This window comes from Zootermopsis nevadensis, unplaced genomic scaffold (genome assembly GCF_977971745.1).
Source record: "Zootermopsis nevadensis isolate Lab colony 2312 unplaced genomic scaffold, Znev_1.0 Znev_ptg000085l, whole genome shotgun sequence".
In the NCBI taxonomy this organism is placed as follows: Eukaryota; Metazoa; Arthropoda; class Insecta; order Blattodea; family Termopsidae; genus Zootermopsis; species Zootermopsis nevadensis.
This window is the reverse complement of record NW_028259216.1, coordinates 262,267-272,741: the sequence shown is the minus strand read 5'-3', so window position 1 is coordinate 272,741 and position 10,475 is coordinate 262,267. Positions and strand designations below refer to the sequence as shown.

At 37.9% G+C, this 10,475-nt stretch overlaps 2 long non-coding RNA genes across 4 annotated transcripts in view; one reads left to right on the top strand and one right to left on the bottom strand.

The window, feature by feature from the left end:
* Positions 1–10,475, bottom strand: part of LOC147870877 (uncharacterized) — a 321,359-nt gene that overhangs the window by 72,350 nt on the left and 238,534 nt on the right. The window lies entirely within an intron of this gene.
* LOC110839041 (uncharacterized) overlaps positions 2,375–10,475 on the top strand; it is a 125,619-nt gene continuing 117,518 nt past the window's right edge. For both annotated transcript variants that reach the window (XR_015533071.1, XR_015533070.1), the window contains exon 1: positions 2,375–2,835. This is a non-coding gene — a long non-coding RNA (uncharacterized LOC110839041). The remainder of the gene's footprint in view (positions 2,836–10,475) is intronic.

The following is a 10,475-nucleotide window of genomic DNA, read 5'->3' as shown; positions in this document are numbered from 1 at the left end:
ATCGATCATTCGATATTTTAAATATTTTATATTTTATTATCTTATTAAAAATTGTGATTTGACGGAAAATATTAAAATATTAACTTAATTCACAATATGACGGAAATATACTATCTTATTAGTTATCCTATTAACGTGTATAAATTAAATTATGTAATGAAATACATTAGTATTGACAAGGCTCGTGATAAATCTGTGTCTGAAATCATATAAAAATTTACATAATAATTTTTCTTTTCAGTATTTTTTTTTACGAATATTGCAAAAAAATATATCTTCTTTCTTAAAAATTGCCGAAGCCAACCTAGATATATCACACAAGTCTTTATCAACGTTTGCTTAATGCATATAACTACATGCATATTGGATTTATCTTCTGCGTTTGCCGTTTATAAAACTTTATAACGACGTAAGCGGTACACTTTAGCCCCTTAACAGATACTGCATTAAAAACAACCTAATTATTCTTAATTATCATTTAATTTAAATCGCCAAAATGATGTACTACATTAGAAATCTTTTACATTATTTGCCGCCGTAAGAGCCAAAGAAGACTGCGTTCATTAGGTCTGTACTTTATATGGCGGCCTAGCGACGGTACAGCGATTCAGACATCGCTTAAAATATTATATGGTCTCCTAGTTGCAGCCGGGCAGGTAGATTGGAAGAAATTTTAGGGAGATCAAAGCTTGTACACGAAAAATAAGTGTATGTGTACTTATTTAATAATAGCACAACTAATTGTTATTTTAGAATGGGTTTTATTTGTTTGATAAAAATGAGAAAACAGAATTGTTTCTTTGCTTTCATAGGTTTTCATTTATAGATTCATACAGTGATCGACCTATCGATGTTTTTCTTTTTGTGCTCAGAGTGAAAGTCTCAGCGTTTGATGCAATTGGCTCAACTTTGCATCATAAAAATGCTAATTAGAACTAATAGGAAGCATTAAGTATCATTCCTCTCTTAAGATTTGCAATAAAGTATCGAGTTGAAATCAAGATTTATAAATGCAGTGGTAACAGAATTAGGACTTGGTTTTGTGCGCTTTTCAGGCATTTTCCAGCATTTCTTAATTTTTCGAAAATTTTGAAAAATTTCAAAATTTTCGAAAAATCAAAAATGCTGGAAAATGCCTGAAAAGCGCACAAAACCAAAATTCTTTGAAAAACATTTGAAAGTGATTTTTTTTAAAAAAATACAGTTTGTTCGCTTTTTGAATAATTTCCTGCATATTTTGATTTTTCGAAAATTTTCAAAATTTTGAAAAATTTCAAAATTTTCGAAAAATCAAGAAATGCTGGAAAATGCCTGAAAAGCGCACAAAACCCAAAAATTTTGAAAAATTTGAAAGTGAGTTTTCAAAAAATTTACATTTTGTGCGCTTTTTGAATAATTTCCTGCGTATTTTAATTTTTCGAAAAATTTTCAAAATTTTCGAAAAATCAAAAAATGCTGGAAGATGCCTGAAAATTGCACAAAACCAAATTTTTATTTGAAAAATTTGAAAGTGAAATTTTTCAAAAAAAATACGTTTGGTGCGCTTTTTGAATAATTTCCTGCATATTTTGATTTTTCGAAATTTTTTCAAAACTTTGTAAAATTTCAAAATTTTCGAAAAATCAAAAATGCTGGAAAATGCCCGAAAAGCGCACAAAACGAAATTTTTTTGAAAAATTTGGAAAAAATTTGAAACTGAAATTTTTCAAAAAATTTACGTTTTGTGCGCTTTTTGAATTATTTCCTGCATATTTTGATTTTTTAAATAATTTTTCAAAATTTTGAAATTTTTCTTCAAAATTTTTCTGACCTGATGCTTTGGAGAACCGGACTCTGTCGGAATGCTCTTATATACTATGTCTCTGAGGAACGCGGTCGTTACCTCACACGGCCTCTGATGCGCAGTCTCTGAAAAGACCGGGTGTGGCACTTGGAACTTTTAAAGGCCCGTTTCTCTTCCCAAATAACCTTCTCGGAACCCGTTGCTGCCCGCCATCCCGCTGTCATGGACCAACGTCGGATGCTTACTAAGATCTTGGAGAGTGAAAAGTGTCAGAACGAAGAACAGAGTTATTGCATTAAATTAAATTAAATTAACATTCCTGAAGATTAAGGCACGGAGAAGAAAACTATGACCCACGGGCCGAATGCGGCCCGAGAAGAAATTCAGTCCGAATCTTACGTTGCTTGGATTTTATTAACCACACGATCTGCTATGACATTTACTTCCTCATGCATAGATCTACGTACGTTTGCCGTTTAGGGAGCGCATAGATTCATGAAAGCAGTCAACATGGCTAATATTGTGGGCACTGTTGTTTTTATAATTACATGACATCCACATGCATAATATTTATGTCAAATGTTGTGTCAGTGTGATTTCCATACAGCACCCCTGGAGGTGAAATCCGTAATCTACGACGAATAGCCAACGCGTCTTAATTTACTCGTAGTTTCACCGTACGCTAGCGCCAACTATGCCGTGGTATGGCAACTCGAAGAACCACGCGATTACCCATCATGCATTGCTAGAGAGAGAGAGAGAACGAAGTGGTTGCAGATTTGTTGTTGGCTGTTAGTAGAGAACGCAAGGTCAGGTTGTGCATACGTACAACGACCTATAAAGTGCTCGCCTTGGATTAAATTTTGTGTGATACGCTTGTGGGTGGATAAACATGTGTGATGGTAATACTTCTATTACACGAATGTTTGATATTATGTGCAGTGTTTGTAACTTAATAATAGAATTAAGCGTGTGTATTTGTGGCTGTAAGCTGGACCCACTTTTCTAGTAAACCTGTCACCAGTGACATTGGAGCAGAATGCAAAACAAAGGTAGGAACTCATTTTTAAGTAGAATGTGATGTGTGTTAATTCGCCTTGTGTCGGTCCACACCAAGACTATCAAAATAAAAGCCAGAGAGCCAAACGCATTATATTTTCCGTATATTATGAGAGTAATATGCAATTACCTATGTGTTTTGAAATCAAATTCAGTGATTTTAAACGAAGCTCAAAGGTCTGATTTTTATGGCAGACCAATTTTTTACTACCATGAAGGTACAAAGATGGCTGTCTTAAATTTTGTTCGTGACTATTCAGAATAACTCCCCGAGCAGAAGGACAGCAAGATATGTTGAAACGCTACTGAAGTGTACTAAAAGTTTACTTTAAGCCTGCTGATGCAAACACGGTCTGATATTACTCAGTAGTTTTCTTTCCACAGAGTCATTAACGAAGTTTTCGAAACACATTTCATGCGGTTGTAACACGAGTAATCTTTCAGTAATTGTTGCGTGTAACGTATTACAAATATTTTAATACCAATATTTGCATGATTTTATACCGTCAGTTAAGAGAGGGCAGACTGGCACGTGAGCATTATAAAAAATTGAAAGTGGAACCACGGTTCCCTATTTAACGTTGAAGAACGTTTAACTGTATAAGGTATATTTGTACTGAAATAAAATTCTAATGTATACCTTTACATCGTATCTATACGTGACGTCATCCGCCGACAGCTGATCTAAGTGTTGCCAACGCACTCACTAGAACCGTTCTTTATCACGAAATAAATGGGCCAAAACTCCTAAACCGTGAGAGTTAGCAGAAATCTGTTTGCAGATTTGAAAAGCTCGTGTTTATTTACGTATTTCACTCGCAATATGTCCAGATCTAACTCTTACGCTTTAGACGTGGCAAGCGGTTGAATTTAAGGAACGAGGGTATAGTTAATACGTGTTTTGGGTAATTATTTCAACAATGTGTAAAATATGCATTATAGAATAAAGTAAAGCTCTTAATTTACTCTATGTTACGTAGGTCGTAGGACAGGAACAGCGGTTAAGCCAAAAATACAAAATAAAAGAACCCCCGATTAACCAAAACCTATATTTAATAAAAATTAAATAATCATAGAAATAAAAAGAACAATCATCCCAGGGCTCAGTCTCCGGTTGGGTATACGAATAGACACGTCAAAACAGACCTGCCTTCAACCTTTTTCCTCGAGCTCCTGAGTTTTCCTCCGTGGCATCCCAACAATTACTCCATTCACACACAGAAGAAGGCAATGGCAAACCACTTCTGGATCATCTCTGCCAAGAATGTATATATGTATGAGCAGGTCCCTGACAACCTGAAGAGGTTAGAAGGATCCTGTTCATAATATATGGACCTGTCGTCAGACAGAACACTACAAATAAATAACATATATCGCATCTGGCATCCGTCTCGCAGCGCCTCCAACTTGGCAACGCTGCCACGACCAAGGCCGAATCAACATCACATGACATGAGGCCAGTCCATTGACGTCTGTGCGATGTGCTTGTGGGTATTTCTACTTCTTTCAAACATGGACCATCACGAAGGGATTCATCTGCTGTTGAATACGCAAACCGGGACTTGAAAATAAGAAACTGGGAAGAAATTGTGGAAATATTTGGAGGAGGAGATTTATCTACAGTAGAAAAGAAAGGATTAGCTAAGAAGTGTTTCTATGGCTGCATTTGTGGGGCCGCTTTCCAATATGGCAACTTCATTTTTAATTTTTTTTTTGTTTAGCAATCTATATATCTATCTATATATCACCACTTTAACAGTATATGTAATAATGAAAAATAATAATGTAATTCTGTTCACGATTGCAAAATTTGTGTGAACAGAAATAACTCCTATCTGCGTTGTCACATTGATGCAGTGGTTCAGGGTTGTCCATAATCCCCCCTCTGCATTGTATTCATGCTGTTTGAACGTGGAATTAATTGTTTCTGCAAGAATATCACTGGAGCCAAAACTCGTCTGAATAATATTTTGAAATGCAGTACCTTAAATAGGCCACGAACACTTTAAAATCTTTTGTAATTAATTAATCAGAAATCATTCTGCCGTTTGTTTCAGCAAATGCAGTTGGAGCAGTGGCTTTAAATAAACCAAGGAACAAAAACATTATAACGACGATGTTTAATGTTGCATTGTATCTTTTGTTTTGTCCCTTGAAGCCCGAAACCTGTTTAAATATTATTTATTATTTCGGTCCGTACCGCGAAGAAAACACGACACGTCACCATTAGAAATATCAACTGGTTAACGCTGTTTAAGGAAGTAATCGATATTTATTGTGAGAGTCATACGAAAGCCATAAATAGAAATTGAAGCGTTACTGATTTTTAAATTACGTGGTACATATAGTTACCACTGGGAATTGAAGGGTTAAAAGTATTTTTCAGTGAGAGATTAACATAACGCTGTCTCTACAAACACGGAGAGAAGAAACGATTCCTTAAACAGCGTTAACCAGTTGATCTTTGTAATGGTGAAGCGAAGTGTTTTCTTCGCGGTACGGACTGGATTCTTAAATATCATTCAAGGATTCATTCGCTAACAGCATTCTGACATTTTGCTTCAAATTAGCTTCTTTTCCAGAATTAAATTCTTCAAGATTATTATAATTTTCCTTCAACTGTTTAATGTGCAATATGAGACAGGTAATTTGCAACTTACATTTTCAGTTTCTTCTCCGTCTCCTACCCCGTTCCGAGTAGCCTTATGAGCCGGGATAGCTCAGTCAGTATAGTGACTAGCTACGGGCTGGAAGACCGGGGTTCTGCTGAGGTAATTTGATCCTACCATTTAGTTCTTTTATTATTTTATTAGGCTGAATTTCTTTTTACTTTTCGTTTCAAAATTCTAACTTGTTGTTGTGTTTCGAGGGTAATACTGGGATGTTTACTTCTAGTTCATGGCATACGATATACCTAACTGTTTAGGACAAAGACGTCCGAGGACCTTCGGTTCACAGGAGTCTAAGCGGCAATAGACTGTCGTGAATTGGTTGTAGTCCCAACATTTATGGCGGAAATATGTAGAAAGTTAGTTTAGACTTTATGGTTCAATGTCGCTGGACCTTACGCGTTAAATAGGTTGAGAGAGGACTCTTCAACAAACTTTCGAGGTACAATACAAGTCTGAGATCATCGTCTTGTGGCTAAAGCCAAGTATTATCATCTGCACATCTGTATTTATTCTTAAATAATTAAATGGTATATAAATAAAGTATTATATTCAGCGATAAAGAAAGCTTCTAGTTGTCGGGAGTTACACGCCGTTAACACCCCCTGAAAGGTAAAGTTGTGGAAACACCTCAGTTGTTTGCTCATAATCACAGATTATGAGCTGAAAGTGTGTACAGAAATATCTAAAGTATATCGAAATGCTGAATTTCATTTGTAATGAATCGCACTACGCATTACGTTTATAGCTGTAGTCTGAAATCGAACAGCTAACTAAATCCATTGAACAGAGTTCTCTTAAAGAAGCTTATATTCGATGAGATAGTGAGGAACTGCTCGTAAGTCCCTCTGCTGAGTCACATGACTCCAATGTACATCTTCCCATCTCGTTTATTTAAAGAAATGTTTCAATAGCCCCCATCTAATTCTTGATCTTCACGTTGGTGTCTTCCCATCAAGTATTCGAACACGGTTTTATGTGATATAATCATGTGTCCCACACACATTATTCGTTCAGACCTAATCCTCCTTGATTTTTAGCTTAATATTTACTAGAGGTTACAAAAATGAAATCTTGTCATTAATTTTTTTATTTTCCAGTCTGACCTCCTTCTTTCTTGGATCTAAATGTTATCCAAAGAGCCCTGTTCTAAAATACGCTGTATTTTGTTTGTGCCAATTTCTTGCGTGTACATTTTGCTAAAGCCCATGTACGTACACATATAAGCATTCCAGGTTTACACGTCGGGAATTATTATTATTTAGTGTTCTGTCTGACGACAGGTCCATATGAACAGGATCCTTCCATCCTTTTCTCGGACTGGGACCTGTTCATATACGTTCTTGGCAGATGATCCAGAAGTGGTTTGCCATTGCCTTCTTCTGTGTGTGAATGGAGTAATTGTTGGGATGCCACGGAGGAAAACTCCGTGTTGCCTAGACCACGACCTTGCCCAACACAAGTTATAAATTCGGGCACCCGACACCCCAGGATTACAAGGCCAGCGTTCTAACCGCTAGACCACCTCATCTTATTATTATTTAGTGTTCTGTCTGACGACAGGTCCATATGAACAGGATCCTTCCATCCTTTTCTCGGACTGGGACCTGTTCATATACGTTCTTGGCAGATGATCCAGAAGTGGTTTGCCATTGCCTTCTTCTGTGTGTGAATGGAGTAATTGTTGGGATGCCACGGAGGAAAACTCCGTGTTGCCTAGACCACGGCCTTGCCTTATTAATTGAAGCATTTGATTAATTGATCCCGTAACGAGACATGTAATCACATTTGCCCCTCCTCTGTACCGGTACAGCCTACCGTGCCATTTTCAAAACGCCTTCTTTACCTAAAGGTCGTCGAATGTTGTACACTAGATCTAGGATGCGAGAGAGACAGCTCTGACAGTCGATTTCATATTACAAGTGAGTGAGGTATCAGTTGTATTTACTGAAAGGTACGTTGAAAGCCGTAATCAAGAATGCTAGTGAGTTGGGCGTCATCGCCCGCGATTTGCAGGAACAGCGGGAAATTCCCCATTCAAACAGCGTTCGATCTACACCCGTCCATAATTTTCACATACTTGTAGATATTATAACTAAATCCGTCGAGCTGAACCGTCCTTGAGAAGCTGATAATCTCTCAGCCGATTAAAGCAATTGTTCGCGTGTTGTGGAACTGGAATGTTCATTACAGTGTTCATAAGAGCCCCTCATTGGTCGTTATTCTGAGCCACACGAACCCAGTTCATACGTTCACAGCCTGTTTCTAAGTTATCCTCCCGGGCACGGCTAGGTGTCCCAAATGGTCTTTTCCTTCATGTTAAAATGGCGATTGATAAAGATCTAATAGTCACATAGACGTATAGACTAGAAAGTATGATAGATTCATCTTTACATGTTCGTGTTATAGAATTTGCAATTGCCTAATCGTTTTCCGAATGCATTTCTTGTTACTTTTCATAACTTTTTGGAATTTATGTTAATTTATTGCATATTTAGATGTGCTGTCGAGACGCTAATCACGTAAATTCCTTCTAAATGTAGGTAATATTTAGAGCAAAATCAAGTGTTGCTCTAAATATACGTACATTTAGCTGTCCTTTCGTATTATGCACGTATTTTACGATAACTTTTATTGAAACCTACCAATTTAAAAATTAATGCAGATCAAACACGAGGAAATACATATATTTATTTTAAATTTATTAATTCCGGCTCTGATAAGATCTTCCCGCTTTACCATTTGGAATGAAACACCTGATATTTATTGAATAACAGGTTGGGAGGTGACCGCCACGGTGGTCTAGCGGTTAGAACGCTCGGCTTGTAATACTGGGGTCCCGGTGGTGCCCGAATTTATAACTTGTGTTGGGCAAGGCCGTGGTCTAGGCAACACGGAGCTTTCCTCCGTGGCATCCCAACAATTACTCCATTCACACACAGAAGAAGGCAATGGCAAACCACTTCTGGATCATCTGCCAAGAACGTATATGAACAGGTCCCAGTCCGAGAAAAGGATGGAAGGATCCTGTTCATATGGACCTGTCGTCAGACAGAACACTACAAATAAAATACAGACGGATTAAAACAAATAATTAATATAATATTCACAATATGACGCAATTACACTATCTTATCAGACGTACGCCGCTCTCGCACTACGAAAACTCTTTTATAGAAGCTTAGCAGCCAAGAGACGTGGAAACTAAGCGAAAGGATTCATAATTCATATGACAGCCTAACAGAGGATGCGTGATATTAAAATATGACGAGAATCGATCTCGAGCCGGAGAGAAGGAAAATCAGCGCTTCTTGTGTCTACGTGCTCTTTCGTTCGACTCTCAAGAGTCCATGTGCGTTGTTTGATCTTAGTTTACGAAAAAGATCAAGATGGCTGCCTCCATCAAGGCGATGAGATTCAGGTCAACATAATTTAACCTCGCCCTGGAATATCTATATTAACGTCTATACTTGATCTTAACACACGCGGTTCAATTTGTTTGTACGAATGATTTATCATTTATTGGTTTCATTGACATAAAAATGTTAATTTTCACCGGAATTAATTCCATCCTGACTCGAGTAATTTTGTTGCTACTCTATGCTGTGTAATCTGAGCAGTTACGTGAATTAAGAATAAGCAACGAATCCGATTAGTTTAATTTCATGTTAATATTTTTGCTGTTTCTAAATGATTACAATAAACTTTCAGCCCTTCTCAATTCTTTAAATCCCAGTGGTAAATGTATATACCATCTGCTTTAATAATAACTATCTTAATTTTGTATTTATGGATATCATATGATTCTCACTTTAACCCTTTGAAGCCGAAGATCGTCTGAATATTATTTACGAATCCAGTCCGTACCGCGAAGAAAACACTACACCTCACCATTACGAAAATCAGCTGGTTAACCCTTTGAAGCCGAAGCTCGTCTTCATAATATTTACGAATCCAGACCGTACCGCGAAGAAAACACTACACCTCACCATTACGAAAATCAGCTGGTTAACCCTTTGAAGCCGAAGCTCGTCTTCATAATATTTACGAATCCAGACCGTACCGCGAAGAAAACACTTCACTTAACCATTACGAAAATCAGCTGGTTAACCCTTTGAAGCCGAAGAGAGAGAGAGAGAGAAGAGAGAAAGTGGGGGGAGTAGCGATAGGCACTACTGCAATAAATGGGGGAGGGGTATAAAGTTGGTTGTGGGCTACGAAGGTTCCCAGGCAGTGCCCGCTCGTCCTTCTGGTATGAATAAGTTTAGTGAGGACAAGGGATTTAGGAGACAGGATGGGGTAAGAAATAGGGTAGGGGGGAGTTGATTCGGGTCTTTGCGTTAATTTTGAATTTTGATATTGGCCTTGGGGGTGGCGTTAGGAATAATTTACGTTAATTTTTTTTTGGGGGGGGGGCTACTATAGAGCGGAATTTTGATATTACTCTGAGAGGGCTGCATGGGAGGCATGCAGAGCAACGTGGAGTTTGGGTACCAACTCAGCATTTGCTCTAGTACTGAGGAAAACCACGGAAAACCTTGGTCGAGTTGGCCGGTCGCAGGACCTTCCGGATGCGTGCTGCTGACTTCTAGCCAGCAGTCCGGTATTTAAAATCGCGAGCCCTAACGGTAGCCTCAGTCCGTGCGCTTCCTTTATTAAAAACTGATACATTGTTTTTTTCTTTTCATTTTTACAAAGATTTGTTTTGGATAAGAAACGACCAACTTGGCTCGTTGCTTATCCAATTACAAAAAAGTTTCAATCCATATTCCATAAATCATTTTTCCATTTTCTTGCCGTGGTCGTCTTGTCTTGTGTCCGTTGGTTCACGGTCGGTCCAGCGTAGGGGAGTGGTCGATGTGACCGCCTATGGACTGGACTCTCCGGGGTACCTATAACGGGCTGGTGGTGCACTGTAGTGGGGGCTACAAAAGAAAAGCCGAGGTTTAGCTGCGTTTATGCAG